This window comes from Cydia splendana, chromosome 3 (genome assembly GCF_910591565.1).
Source record: "Cydia splendana chromosome 3, ilCydSple1.2, whole genome shotgun sequence".
Taxonomy (NCBI): Eukaryota; Metazoa; Arthropoda; class Insecta; order Lepidoptera; family Tortricidae; genus Cydia; species Cydia splendana.
The window spans coordinates 9,461,310-9,477,702 of NC_085962.1; the positions used below are offsets into that span (position 1 = coordinate 9,461,310).

At 33.8% G+C, this 16,393-nt stretch overlaps 1 long non-coding RNA gene across 1 annotated transcript in view; it reads left to right on the plus strand.

Moving 5' to 3' along the window:
- LOC134806522 (uncharacterized) overlaps positions 1-15,958 on the plus strand; it is a 383,826-nt gene extending 367,868 nt beyond the window's left edge. The window contains exon 3 of the long non-coding RNA XR_010146540.1: positions 15,763-15,958. This is a non-coding gene — a long non-coding RNA (uncharacterized LOC134806522). The remainder of the gene's footprint in view (positions 1-15,762) is intronic.
- The last annotated feature ends 435 nt before the right edge of the window (positions 15,959-16,393 follow it).

Here is a 16,393-nt window from a genome sequence, read left to right on the forward strand (position 1 = left end):
TTTATTTGGCAACTGAATTATTATATTGGAGACCATTTATGAAGCACATTTTAAATTGAAAACGGCTATCTATTAATTCAAAAATGAAGTTCTTTTAAAATATTTTGTTTGGTCACTACACTGTCAACCTAATACGCTTTACACGCTCCTCCTCGCTTCGCTCGTCGTCGCACCTATCTTTTGACTCTGGTATAACACAGTGGGTTACCACTATTGAAATTAGTAATTAAAAATTGAAAGATCTAATGGTATAATGGCCATTAGGTGTTTCATGATTAGGAATTTCGACTATAAGTATACTGACCATTAATTAGGATTGTTCATTTTTTTTAGACCCCCATTTATATTTTATTTTCTGAAAATATAGGTTAATTTAAGATACCAATTTGAATGATTTATTAATTCACGGCTCGGTTGAATATTTATAATTTTTTGAAAATATGAGATACGACTTCTCGTAAATTACATGTAGTGGCTGATTTGATAAAGCACAAGCAATAACAAACATTAAAAAAATAGATGTCATTGTCAATTGATTGTAATGTCACCTGTCTACAATGTCAGTCTCACGCGTTTCTATAAATAATATCTTCTGGAAAACTCGTTTATTTTGAATCCCTAAATCAATAATTTCAAAATACCTACGCTATAAATTTGTGAAAGCTGATTCCAGAAATCTGCCTAAGTTATATAATATAACTTAGGCTTATTGGAGTATGTATCCATATAGCATCCAACTCCAACCATAACTTGGCTGAAATCAGGGGAGCAAAAATACAAATGTAAGTTACATCATATATTTTTTAACTGATTCGATTCGTAAGATGATTGGATTCATAAAATCGTTACAAGCGTCCATTGCTAAGGTAGCTTAGCATCCAGTGGGTTCTACCGGCTTGTCACCATTGTTTGGATATTGTACTATATTAGGTATGTACCTTATTAGGCATGTGCCAATTTTGCTAATTATATCCTATAATTTCATGTCATCATGTGATTCCTATTTAGATACGGCTGTGGGATACGCAATGTACGAAGGAGATTGATTTTGTTAAGGCACTTGGGCCCTGAACAAAGTTGAGCATTTTGTATCGAAACGAACGTCATATACGAGTAAATAACAAACCATACACTTCTCTTCTGGTTCGTCAACAAGAAGCCATCATTGTCAGCTGCTCGTGCAGAACATGATGAACATACATATATGTATAGTTACTTATTTTTGGGAAACATATATACATATATTTCCTAAATTAATAAAAAAGCAGGTAAACAAAAACATGTTTTTTTATTCACAACTATTAACTTAAGTCTTGTCCACCATGATATCAGCAGCTTGAACTGCAACATGTACCTGGAAATTAGAAATTATATCTTTTTAAAGCAGTTTCAGGCTGAATTTTGAGTATGACTATGTATTCTTGTATAGTGTTTCTTTCTAGTAGGCACCATCTGAACCATCTCTGTTTAACGGTTTGCCTTTATATACTCTGGCTACAATACCACAGAAAACACATAGGTCCCCGCGACCCTACCTACAAAGTGAGCTTTTAAATAATTGTGGTAAAATAATATTAATTTTATACTTACATCGACGTGATCCTCACAGCTGTGTGTAAGTAGGTAGGTATTCCAAGTTCAATTCACGGCACCATGTTTCACGTCGTAGGTCTTCGCGGATTCGAACAATTATTTTTGTGAATCATTCCCACACGTAGGAACAAGGTTTTTTACGTTTCAGGTAGTATTTTAATACGAAAGTAGTTAAATTTAATGAATATTGGTAAATTAATTTGGGGTCTATTGTGTAATTAAATTAGTGACCAATATTAATTAAATTTAACTACTTTCGTATTAAAATACTACCTGAAACGTTATGCTGAATATGATTAGACTGATTAGATTACTTCGATGTGAACAACTAGATGACACCCAAATTTTATGATAGCTTTACAATATTAGTTGCCAACTTATTATTTAAGACGCCAACTTATCATTTCAAGTTCCCTATAAATTATTTGGGTGGCTTGATTTTGCTGCCAGTTTGTTTAATAATATGATGCTTATATATTAGGCAAATATAAATTAGTTGGCGCTAAAATATTAATGCACAGCCAAATTATATTAATATGTGCCCAATGAAAGTTCCTGTTTAATATTTTAGTTGCCCGGTTAATAATAAGCCATATGACAATGCGCTTACTGCTGAGTTTAACGCGTAAAACAATGTAGTGTCATTACATGATCTGATGATCAAGGGCTATGTGAGCTGCCCTCTGCATGGAACCTCATGCTTGTCTAATGGAATTCGACCATCTTGCAGGGGCTCTTCCTCTAGCAAGCTTGCCTTCAACTTGCCCCAATATGATGTCACGTTCGAGGTTTGTATTGTTTTTAACGCTGCGTTTATTGCATAAAGGCCATAAAGCAACCGCTCGCTTTATTGTTTACCAAAGTTAAATGATTATATAGGGCTCCATACCAGATAAGCTTGTTTTGTATGTTATGTATTTAAAGGATTACAAGCGGATGAGATAGAAATTGTAATTAACATCGCCTCCAGTACGGTCCGGAGGTGTCAAGACAATAACAGAGACAATGAGCTTCCTGCTGTTGATTTATTCGTAGGCGAACAAGGAGGCGCGAAACATGATGTAACTATATGCATGTTCATATTATTATGTTTGTCATTGCAGGAAATGTTGAATATAGGGAACCATTAGGCATATGTTTTGTACCTATCTATGGTTGTTACGGACTCTTTGGTTTCGAGTCTGCAGCGACAGGCGGAATATATTTAGAAATTCAAAACTGGCTTTTCAATAAATGTTAAGTATTTACACAAAAAACTTTCCATCAATGCGCGCCGTATACTCGCGCTAATGAAGTAAAAAAAAAACTGTTACCTAATAGTTTTGTCCTTCTTGACTGTGTCAAAGTAATGCATAAAATAAACTTTATCGTTTTCAACTATAAATCATGTCGAATTTCAACAACAGAATCTCATTCTCGTATAACGCATCAATGTTTACATTTATATCGTTCGTCTGTTTGAGGTACCAATAAAGTAATTTATTCAAATATAGATGTAACTAGATTCTAATAGTCAGAAAATGCATAAATAGCTATTGTTACCCACATTACATCGCAGATAAATGTCAAGTAATATAAATGGACCGCACATTTAATAAGCAGACATCGCTTAGGCATGATGTATGTGACCCACTACTGACGTTCATAATTCAGTGTTGTACCGTAGTAAGAACCGCAAATAAATCACGTGGAATCCACTAAGTATTTGTAGCATCAGGCGAAGTCAGTCCACACCTGTTGTAACCGAAACAGACATTTAGATCCGCTTACATTGCTATATGAGGAGCCGAACACTTTACTCGTGCTAGGTTATTATTTTATAAATAATAATTTTAGTTTAAAAGCCATAGTTTATAACGATAAGCTCTTGGTAATGTCTAATATCTTATTTTCATTGTAATTATCTGTCTGTTCTGGTTCTTATGTTCTGCTCGTATTATAAGAATAAGGAAACAAATCAAATTACTTTGTCTCTCTTGTGGATAAATAGCAATTTTCTCATCAGTTTTTGATCAAGCAAGAGAGCCTTTACGAGGTGGTGTTGTGAAATAGTTTTCATACATGAAAACTGTTGGAGCACAATTAAAGGAGGAGGAACAAAATAGGCACATTTACGGTACCAAAATTAAAACATCACTACACCTTATAAAAAAAAGTCCCCTGCCGCTTCTGTCTCTCTGTGTGTATTTATGTTCGCAATAAACTCGAAAACTCCTGAATGGATTTTCATGCGGTTTTAACTTTAACCTATCAATAGAGTGATTCTTGAGGAAGGTTTAGGTGTTAACTTGTTGAGGTTTTGTGTAACCCGTGCGAAGCCGGGGTGGGTCGCTAGTTTCTTATAAATATACAGCCGTATTCGAACAATGAGATACGTCAAATACTAGATATTGAAACGATATGGATTGGATATGTCAGTGTCAAACAAGTGTCAAAATTGACGTTTCTTCAAACAAAAACGTCACTTTCGACACTTGTTTGACACTGACATATCTAATCCATATCGTTTCAATATCTAGTATTTGACGTATCTCATTGTTCGAATACGGCTGATAGTATCTCTTCTGCAAAACTATTGTATAAAGCTCTAACAGAAATCGAAAAATCGCAATCAGTACCTAATAATTTAGGTAGCAGCGATCAAAATATTTTCTTCATCATAATAGAGAATATTTACTTATATTTATTTACTCCTACGAAACGCGATTTAATTAATTAATTTTGTATTGGGGCTATTCATAAATTACGTCATTTCAAATTAGGGGGGGGGGGGTCTGGACATCGGATGACGGTAGCATGAAGTAGGAGGAAATGGGGTCATTTGATGCATGATTTTTGGATGATTATAGGGGGGGGGGGGGTCCAAACTCGTCAAAAATCGATGACGTAATTTATGGACAGCCCCATTTCAGCAAACAGAACTTGGACTGCAAGTAAATAAAAGTTTTAGAAACTTTATAAGCTTTGTTAATCTATGTATACATACCTATATTCTAACGATAGTTAACATATCCATAGCCCCTAGTTTATAATAAATTTAGTTTTCCGTATTTTTATTTTTGAGTAAACTTTTAAGATTCGTTTTATTTTTTTGATTTAGATTTTAATTTTTCATTTCATTTCGTTTCATATAACCAATAGATATTAAACTAATAAAAATTATAATCATAAAAAAGAAACGAATAGCTCGTATTTTATTTTACCTGTTAGTAAGATTTCAGGCATTCTTTTGTTTTGTTATATTTTAGTAGTTGTACCTATGGCTGTTACCATTACCAAAGAGAATAAAGTCTATAGAGACGGATTGTCAAAGTAAATTATGTAGCCACTGTAAATTTACTGCCATCTTTCGACAGAACATAAAACTGTTAGAACGCCATTTGACTTTGATCCTTATTCTTTCAGTGATATGTGTTAACTTATTAAATATTAATATTCACGACATCTACTCGACTATAGGCCAAAGGTATAGTTCCATGTTTTCGAGCGATGGCGCCACAACCTTCAGCCTATGCTCGAGTAGATGGCGTGAATATTAATATTTAAAAAGTTAACACATATCAGTTAAAGAATAAATATCAAAATCAAATGGCGTTCAAACAGGTTTAATCTTATGTCGAAAGATGGCAGTAAATGAACTGTAGCTACATAATTTACCATGACAGTAACTCTCTTCTTCAAATCCTCTTTGCCATTACCAAAGACATATGTAACTCCGTATAAGATGAATAAAGTCTAAGAAAAAAGCGTGCCTCGGAAATCAAAAAGTCATTCTCGGATAGATGGCGCACACACCTTTGGCCTTTGGTCGGCTAGATGGCGTTGACGACACCGTTTTATATTTAACAATAATAATTTTAACACATAGGTATCAGTGAATGGGTCAAAATGATATAAAAATAATAAAATCATTTATCCATATATATAAATTTTTTCGATAGTTTTATACGTCTTACATTTTGAGTTTTAGTCGTGTCGATAGATGGCAGTAAATTTACTGTGACTACAAAATTTACTATGACAGGATCCCTCTATACTATCTATTCTCTTTGCCATTACATTAACAATAAAATTAGCATAGAAAAGCATTAAAAGTTTCTTTAAAGCTAAAAATTATAAACCGCGCTAGTAAAAAGTGTTATGCCCTCGAAAATACTGGTGTGAGTGAATGAAGACATTATAAAAAAAATATTCCATTAAAAAACATTTTTATTGGTGGAATCTACGTGGCATCAGCAGTGTACTGTTCATTTGTCTAGGTATGTATGCTGTGCATACTATGCACCCACGAGATCGGTAATGAGAGGCACCAGCGTGAACCTCCGGCCGTGACCTGACGCCTGTTATGCACAAATGGCATAATTGTCGCTATGGAATGGCTTTGATATTATTTTAGCCTTAAAGTTACATTTGGATAGCGACTGCAGTACCTTTTTATTTTATTTGACAGAAACCGCGATTTTATACAACCAAATTGATTAGTTTTTTTTTTAATTATTAGGTAGATACCTACCCTCTAATACACTTTATGTTGATTGTTGATCGTTACAGCGATATACATTTTCTATTTCTATTCTTGACACGCGTGATTATTTCTATTTATCTTTCACAGTTGCTCAAAGGTTAGCTGAAAGAGGTCCATTAAAGGAATAAGTTCGTCTTTGTGCCTACACATTCATTGTATTATCTGTGTTATGTACTTATTTTGTGCAAAAAAGTCGTTTACTAGTACTATTACACTGAATTTGAGAAATAGACTGGCAGGTCACATACATAGTTAACAATCTTTTCCCATATTTTGCGCGCTCAAATGCCAATACAGATCGTCACGATACGACCGATTGTTCGCGCATAACTCACGTCCGGCTCGTCTGTTGCCAATAAACCTTTAGCTAACATTCACGCTATATATTTTAATTAGTCTACGAACACGTCACGACATGCTGTTCTAAATATGCTTGAATTGAGACATTTTCATGGCTTGACAATTGATTAGAATCTTTGCGAATGCTAATGGAATTGATTAGCTAAACTCCCAAACGCTTTGATACGATTTGATTGACACGCTCGCGTGAATGACATTTGTTGTAATGTAAAACGTAAGTATGCACATAATAAGCAAACAATAGAACAATGGACGGAATGATTTAGGGTTTTGTTTAAGGATTTCCTACAAAAAAGCTTCCGTATACTTGCGCAATTGTGCATACCTACTTAAAAGATTAATTATGCTGATTAAGACATACCCTTTTATTGCTATTATAGAATAATTTAGTACATATAAAATAGTATCTAATATAAAATTTCTAGTTGCAGCATTGTACAGTCGAGGTCAAAGATATCTTTACATTTTTTGCCTTATCACAAAGGAGTGAGGTGCAAAAGTGTAAACATATTTTTGACGTCGACTGTACTATTTAATGGCAGCGATACCTTGCAATATGTTATCTCTACGCGCGGTTATTAATTTAATTTTAAACGTATCGTAATGAAATTAAAACAAGTACCTACTCAACCACAGGTTCAATACATAGATACCGCTTTTTACCCTAATTTATATGAGATAATATATGAGCGAAAACAATTGTTGCATTAGACAGTTACACATCAAAAACATAATTCTGTCTACGCGGCCCGCGGATGATAAAAGGTACCTAATTAAGCACATTTCCATTTGATTATGACCGTATAAAGTTATACATTTCCGTAATTTTCCCGAGTAAGTAAGTGAAAAACTACTATGATGAATCAAGAGCCAATCCTAACAAGTTTTGGGCTCTAACTATTATAATAATATATATGTAGCTCTATACAATGCCCTTTACGAGTCGATATAAATGGATGTTTTGGCTGACCTGAATTAGACAGATTGTATATAATAATCAATTTATTAATATCTACGTTACACGGCCACTGTCTCATAGGATTAATTTTATCGTTTTTCAATCGTCTTTAGATCCATTTATCGTAACCATTCATTAGCAATTCAATCGGAGCGATCGACGGGTTCGTGACAACAAGAAGCGATGACCCTTGGCTCGTGGATTGTGGAGAATGTGCATACAACTGACACTCCTTGGCCTTCTCTGGTTAAAGGTATCAATGTTAAGTGTAGTTTGAATAAATGCGACTTGTTAGAGGTTCGTTATTATTATTTTTTTTCATATAAATTGCTTCTTAGACACTCACAATTCTTTATTATATGTACTCGTACATGGCATGAATAAAAAAAATAATATAATTATTTTTATTTCAGAATTCACATCACAAATTCTGAAAAAATGAAGGGAACTCTTTTATTTAGACTGTGTTGTGATATCGGTTTGTAAACTTATAAGCCTTGAATATTAGGAAACCTCTCAGAACCTCCAGGCGTTTACAAGTTAAGAGGAGTCATAATGTTTAGCGAAATGTATCTGAGCAACTCATAAATATTTAGTTACTGCAAGGTCGAAAAAAGCTTATATGCGACTGTATATGAATCGGTTCTGCAATTCTAAAAACTGCATAAATCTGTTTTTATTTTTTTCGTTTCATATCTCCCCGTATCGTATCGGTCACTTCAAACTAGTAATTCGAATAATAATTGTAACATGAAACTGACCGATGATTGAGCCGGAGTGAGGCTTTATTTTTTTTTTTATTTAGAAAGAGGCTTGCGGACTTTGTAATAAAACAACCCAACTTAGGACGCGTTATAATTATCTTGGTAAAAATACAGTCGGCTATAAATCTACCAACAGTTTTAAATATACAAATAAAATGAATACAATTCAAATAAATTTACATTCTCGAAAGGTTGTAAAATAAATTATATTTATATTTCTTCGTTCTTTTCTTCTTCTTCTGGCATAACGTCCGCCTAGAAAGTATATTTTTGCAAAGCATTTTCTTAGTATGCAAATTGAAGTTATTAACAAAAGAAACAAGTAGGCACCTATATTTAAATAAAATCTTTACTGTTATTAAATTCACTGTTGCAATGCATACCTAATTCAAATTGATAGGACGAGTAATGCATGTGGCTCTGAAATCGTAAACTCAATTTGCACCATCTGCGTCCGGAGCGCACATAAATCCTAATACCCCGTTCGAGTCCAGCTAATCACTTAACAGAAGGTGGTGGTGTACTTGGCTTCTGAATTATCGCAGTGCGTTATGTCTGCTGAACTTAGTGCCAAGAAGAGCGGGTAACATATACTTAATTTATTTTAAATTTAATTAATACAATAATTTGAAAAAATCGGACAACTGCGAGTCGGACTTGCCCACTCGGTTCAATTTAATTTATTTTTGACAAATTTATAGTTTCCATATTTTTCCCTGTACTATAGTAGATGCCAACGGAGTTGATTCCCTTGAGAGTGTCGAAATGTATGTTTTTTGCGGCATAAACGGCCGTATCTTTTTAACAAGCTTTTATTAGGGCGACCTGTATTAGGTCGACATGTATGTAACTAACTAGTAATGGAATCTAAGGTAACTAATTTAACCATCTTCCAAGGATCGTAGCGTCATGAAAATTGGCAGCTGTATGTAGTTCTGATGACAATACAATAATATGGCACTGTCGAACTGATCTGATGATGGAGACAGGAGGTGGCCATAGGAACTCTGTGATGAAACAACGCAACCTAATTGTTTTAGGGGTTTTTAGAATTGTCTCGATGAGTATTAGTTGTCTGTCGTAAGAAAAGTACAGTCAGCGATAAAAGCTTGTACCAAAAATGAAATTTTTGCCAAAAACTTATTTTACGTTAACTTAGAAGACTTTAACGTTACCCTTTTTACAGATTCAAAGGACTGTAGTATACCTGAGTATATGGTTTTAAATTCAAAATTCACTTGAAACATATCCACACTTTCGAGAGATAAAGGTCAAGAGCCTCAGATAGACGGACAACAAAGTGATCCTATAAATAAGGGTTCCGTTTTTTTCGGTTTGAGATACGGAACCCTAATAATTACCATGGCCTGCAAAATGGCCATGGCTGGGATGGAACCAGCGTCTTCTGCATTCTGCTTGGCGTCTTGCTTGGTCACTTTTTCAGACCAGCCAGTCAGATCAGCCATTAAATCATTAAATTTTATATTTTTGTATCATAAGCACAATAAATTATATAATAAACATCAGTATTTTTAAGTAAAACTCATTTATAGCTTTTAAATAAATGTCTGACTTACCTTCCTAATTCATATGACTAAGTATCTTTTTCCTCCCTACGGTTATTTTGCTATTTCTTCTGCTAAACCTGCGTGAAATACTACCCTTTATGAGCAGGTGTCACGAAAAAATAATAGTCAATGATACATAGTCATTGATTATCAATATTTTAGGCTTATTTTAATGTAAGCTTGTTCTTATCTAAAATAATATTTACTCTAGCCAAAGAGGCCAAAGATATGGTGCCATCTTTTCGAGCGATGGTGCCATACCTTTGGCCTACTCTCGAGTAGATTGCGATACTTTTTGTCATTTAACAAAAACACGTATCAGTGAAAAAATAAGGATCAAAGTCAAATGGCGTTCTAAAAGTGTGTCGAAAGATGGCAGTAAACATTACATAAACATTACTTCGACAATATTCCTCTAGTGTAAATTCTCTTTACTCTAGCGCTATACTGGTCTTCTGATCCGCAACGCAACCTCAAGCTATCGCAATATGAACGTAACTCAACTCATCCTCTCTACGTCTGATGCACTCCATCCAAACATTTCATACGAAATATCTCTCCGAGGAGAGTGGATTCTGTTGCCTTAAGCTGAATTGTGTCGGAGTAACACTGATTGAATTCTGCCCTATATGAATGTACGCTGGGGTTTTCCGACTGGTAAGTATTTTATAAAGTAACTACATTCTTTATAAAAGTCTATCTTTAGAGAAAATACTACTGATAAGTTTTTGCCTAACTGGAGACAATATTATATCGAAACGACATGATTTCTAACTAATTCTGGTGGATTTATGCCGTTAAAATTAATGATATATATTAGGTCCTTACCTATGAAATTGGCGTTTTTGTTCATAGATATAAGTCTGATCCTAGTTTTTTTTTTTTTTTACAAAAGTACATACACAATTACAATAAAACTACAATATGATTTCGCCAAACTGCTTGACAGCAATTAATTGTTATTTTTTATTGTTAAGTGTTCAGAATTAAGCCTTGAAAATAGGTCTTTTCATGTGCTGTCGGTTCGAGTATTAAAATTACTTATATTTTTCTAATGGTACCAATTTTCAAGAAATGGAGATATTGAAAACATACCTTAAAGGTGTCAAAAATTACTGGAAAAATTTTGTTTGGTTTGAATTAGCCATCAAACAAATATCCGCAAAATTAATTGTATGGAAATTCGTGTTTCGTTGAAATTCTCCGAACAAAACGCCAATTTCATAGGTAATGACCTAATATTATATACAAATGTTACATAATTTATGGCCCGATTCGAACTTTAAGCTACGTCAGTTAATAGGTCTAGAAACGATACGAATTAGATATGTCAGTGTCAAATGTGACGTTTTTGTTCAAACAAAAATATCACTTTTCACACTGACACAATTAATCCATATCGTTTCTAGATCTATTAATTGACGTATCTTAAAGTTCGAATTGGGCAGTTACTCATGAGGTCCTGAGATGCACTGATAGACACAGTCTTCTAAAAAAAGTGCGCAGCGACCTAGTCAACATAAACGATTTGAGTAGTGAAAAGTATTATAATATTAACCACACTGGACACACATTTCAATCATCGTTTTGCATATTGTTTCATATCGATTTTTTTTTTGCTCTTTGTAGCATGGATGAGGTTTTTACCCACCATTTTAGTAACCCATTCACATATGAAAGATTAAGGCTCATAATATATAATGGCTTTTGTATAATTATATTAATTTTAAGTCTATTAAGAGTAATACTTTATATTGGACTTCGTACCTTCGTATGTATTGATTAAAACCTTTAACACATTCAACACCAAGAACCCGACTGTCGGGTACACTGTTCGTAGCGACTACGCGCTACATACGACGAAACCGTGGCTACGCGCTACGAGCGTAACCCGTAGCACTTAGTGGTATTGAATGTGTTAATATAAGGTAAGGTAAGGGACTTCGTATCTATCTTAAGATTCGGGCGGAAACTCGAACATACCCTAGCAAGTCGGTAATGCGCCGTGACTTCTATTCAGCCCCAGACAAAGCTTCCATACAGACAATAACTTGATTGATGTGCATTGTAATGGTCTGTCCAGCAACTAGACAAAGCACCAAATATTTATTACCTCAGTGCTGAGTATAGCAATTAACTAAAAGTTACTACAAATTTAAATAGCCAACGTGATGAATGGTAGCTGCTGTAATTATCTACAAATTTGGTTCTGTTGCCAGGCATTGTAGTTGCCATAATCTATTTAACTAATTTTCATAGAGCTCTTATTGCGATAAGAATAAGAGCTGTATTTGAACAATACCTACTATGGCAAAATAACGTGCCTCGTAATACCTACGTACAGTCGACGTCAAAAATATGTTTACACTTTTGCACCTTACTTCTTTGTAATAAGGCAAAAAGTGTAAACATATCTTTGACGTGGACAGTACATGAAGGAGAGTCAAGGGTAATAGTTGTTTGTGTGACTCCATGGAACCAATAAATCATTCATTGCGAAAAGGAAATTCAATATACTTACTATGTAAGCAATAAAGTCATCGTGAGAATTAAATTTTTTGTAGGTCAACAGATTGTTTCAATGAAATGTCGTAACAGGTATTTTAATAAAGTCAAAAGCTAATTGTTTTATCGATAAGTAATTTCACGTTATAATTCTTTCATCTTGCTTTTCATGTGTTAAACTTGACAATTCTGTAAAAATAGATTTAGATATATATATTTTGACAAAAAAGCAAATAGCTCTGTCCAAGTTGTTGGTCAATGTGTATTCTGTCTCATATTTTGCTATAAGTAGTCAAAATGTGGAGCGATCACTAGTTTAGTACGGGAGGTAGGGGACCATTGGGCAGTCGGGAGGCTCGGGCACCCCCTTGTAAATCAGGACGATTAACATATCAATTCATCTACAAGTATAAATAAACTATAGAGGGAGATGCGTCACACATTAGTAATTCCTAACCTGTTTAATTCAGACCAAGGGTAGAAGTTCATTAAAACGTGTCTTAGATCATTGCGTGGGAGCGGACTCTGTAGATTTCCTGATTGATTACGAATGCATTGGTGACAAGCACACAATGCTGCCTACGTCAATAGGAAGGAACGGAATATAAACTGATGCAATTTTTGTTTTTACGACTGTTGAAAGATAAAATTTAACAGCTTGGAAGTTCACAGCAACTCGTAAATGCTGCCAGCCCCTTTTAATGTGAGAATTCTCCTATAACTATTAACTATTTAAGCTTATCATCTCAAATTAAAATGACTGCTGAGAGCGGACTAGATAGTAGAATAATCTACAGCTCTATTTAGACCTACATATCAGAAATATTATCTATATTTTGCAGTAAAAAATGAGAACAAACGATTATAACTACACTTTACTTATTAAAGCTTAACTTTTTGACCTTGTCAAAAAATCTAAATAAAAGTCACGAACAACAATGATTGATATCCGGTATTATATCTAATAGAAATATGTACGCTGTCAATACAATTATTAAACTGTCAATGTCCGAGGAACTATAAAGTAATGGATCGTAATGGATCATTAGTAAAAAACACTAAGGAATTACGGAACTAATAGTTACTTAATAACGGATAAGATAAACTGCCTAATGTAGATAATAGATTACTTTCAATCATTTTAATTAGTACGAAGGCAACGAGAAATGTATTCAAGCTTATTTATAGGTCATCTACAACTAGTATAGAACAATATACAGCATGTAATTAGGTACTTTAATACAACTGAAAAAAGAAACGAGATGTGGGTTTTAGTGTTATGAAAAGAGTTTTTTTACCCTTAGTTAATTTTTTGAAAATATTCCGAGTATTTTTTTTATGTATTGTATAGTCATAACTTGCGACAAAAACGAAAAATGCAGTCTGAATCCGAACGGTACCTACTTTAACTTAAGGCAAACATGGCAGAGAACATACAAATTAATTATTATATGCTCTCTGCCATAATTCTTGAGCCCATTTCTACTGAACTTTAGAACCAATTTTATATGAATGAAATCAAATTGGAATTTATTTATAGGTTCAAATCGGCCTCCTGTTTCATCTTTCAGCCTAATATTTATAGTCAGACAATACAAACCTACATTTCTTATGGCTTACCCACGTAGCTTGTTTAAACAGTTTTGTATTCATTTCTTAGTTAGTCGTCTGAAAATAACTCGTAGCTAAATAACTGAGTAATTAGATATAGGTACGAGTGTGGGTTTATGGAATATTATTTTCGATTTTCTATTACGTAATCGCCATACACGACATACACGTGCCCATAGAAAAATAGCGTTAGTGGATTCTGGAAAGTTGGGAGAGTTTTTTCTTCTAGAAGAATCAAGTGTAATCGTGATTCTTAGTTGGAATTCCAAAAAAACATAAGAACTTACAACAATTTAAAAAACCGGTCATGTGCGAGTCCGTCACGAAGGGTTCCGTACCATTACGCAAATTTTTTTTTAGTATTTGTTGTTATAGCGGTAACAGAAATACAATATCTGTGAAAATTTTAACTGTCTAGCTATCACGGTTCATGAGTTACAGCCTGGTTACCGACAGACAGACGGACGGACTGACGGACAAACGGACAGACGGACAGACGGACAGCGGAGTCTTAGTAACAGGGTCCCGTTTTTACACTTTGGGTACGGAACCCTAAAAATAACGTCCAGGTACCTACCAATAACAACGCTTCCGTCCATAATTAAGAAACAAAATAATTTCGACGCGTTGATATTAAATTAATCCATGGCGATAAAAGCAACATGATTATTACGCATGACATAATTTATTAACACGTTTAATTGTTACTTTGCTCCAATTTTATAATATAAGAAAAACGTTCAATCATTACTGATAATATCGAACACGGTTATGACACCGAGCAGCTACCAAACGATTTTCTGTAAATTGCCGATAAGAGATCTATTTTGTGAATACATTATGGATGTTTTTAGGGTTCTGTAATGCAGATGATTCGACTAGAAGCTTTATAAAAATCTGCATGAAATAAACTATGAATTATAAATTGTGTATTTATTTATTTAAACTTTATTGCACAATACATGAAGATTACAAATGGCGGACTTAATGCCAGAAGGCATTCTCTACCAGTCAACCATGGTACCAAATTAAAAATAATAAAAAAATACTGAAACGCACTTTGTTATGATTTAGGTACTTAATTAACAAGATGGGTATGGAACTACGAACTGTAGCTTGTAACAATAACGGCTGTTGAACTGTTCTATGCTCCACTAAATTGCAATAATAATAGAAAAAAATATTACATAGTCCTTACCTTACTTAGTTATTACCTTTAATTTGTCGTAGGTATTCACTAGCATAAAAGTCAAAGTTTCAGTGCTTAAGGAAGTTGCGAACTATTACACTGCAGCACAGGCGACGCACAAGTTTGCAATTAGTACCTACAGTTGTGGATAAAGACGCGAGCTTATTTACTCGTTACCTTAACGACGCAGTCTGTTTACTTGCTTTAACGCGTGCCATTATAGAGGAAAATTTAAAGTTTAGATTCGACTAGTGTACACTAATAAGCTGGAAGAAAATGTCAGCTCTGAAGCATAAATATTATTTAGTCAATCAAATCTCGCAATCGTAATTTGCAACTTTTGCAAGAGGTCAATGGGGAGCTTAATATGAATTTATTATTGTAAGTAATTTATCGTTATAAAGCTTACGTTACCGTTAACTAACATCTTCGTGGATACATTTTAGCATTAGATGTAGATAAGCTGCTAAAGCTTTAGTTCACACAATTATTTCGCTTGGAGAGAACGGATTCACGACAATAGTGTTCACGTTGTGCAATGCGCTAGTACTTATTTGGATATTGCAGACTGAACATTAATATAGCAGCAGAATATCAATAACTATTGCAGCTGCATTACTGTTGCGACATTACTGCGGCGTTGATATCGCCGCTGTCTGTGCCGTCAATTCAAGTGACGCTCAATCTAGACCAATAGTGGGACCGGATTTTTGCACTAAAAGTTTTGATAATTCTAAAGATGAAAAAGTGATACTTATCTGACATGGGACATATTTTTAAGCATATTTGTAAAATATGACGAAAAGTTAGAACGAGCGTTAGATATAAATTAGGTATTTATATATTTTTAGTAATGATTTTTTAATATTGAATTAAAGTGCAATGTTTAAGTTCCATCGTTTATAATATGTATGACGCTTTATAATGTAAAATTATTAGAAATTTTTTTAACGTGCTTCTTATTCAAACTACAAATTAGGTTATTATTTTGTCGATATTGAATTAAAGTTTAATAAATCCACAACAACATATCTAAATTCTTAAGTTAATAGGCAAGCTAAAATTTTTGAAGAATAAGATATATGCTTTAGAATTAATATGCGTTTTTTGTCCTATAATATCTAATATTGAATTAGAGTCTGTAAAAATAAGTCTATTACTATAAAATAATATACGCAGCCATATTATGGAAAATAAGAAATTTCGGTGTGTAGCTTGCATTGTAATAGTAAAATATATTTAAAAAGGCGCGAAATTCATACATACGCCGCGCTGGTCCGTCAGTGTCGCCGGCGCGGCGCCTGAGACCCTATCATAGCC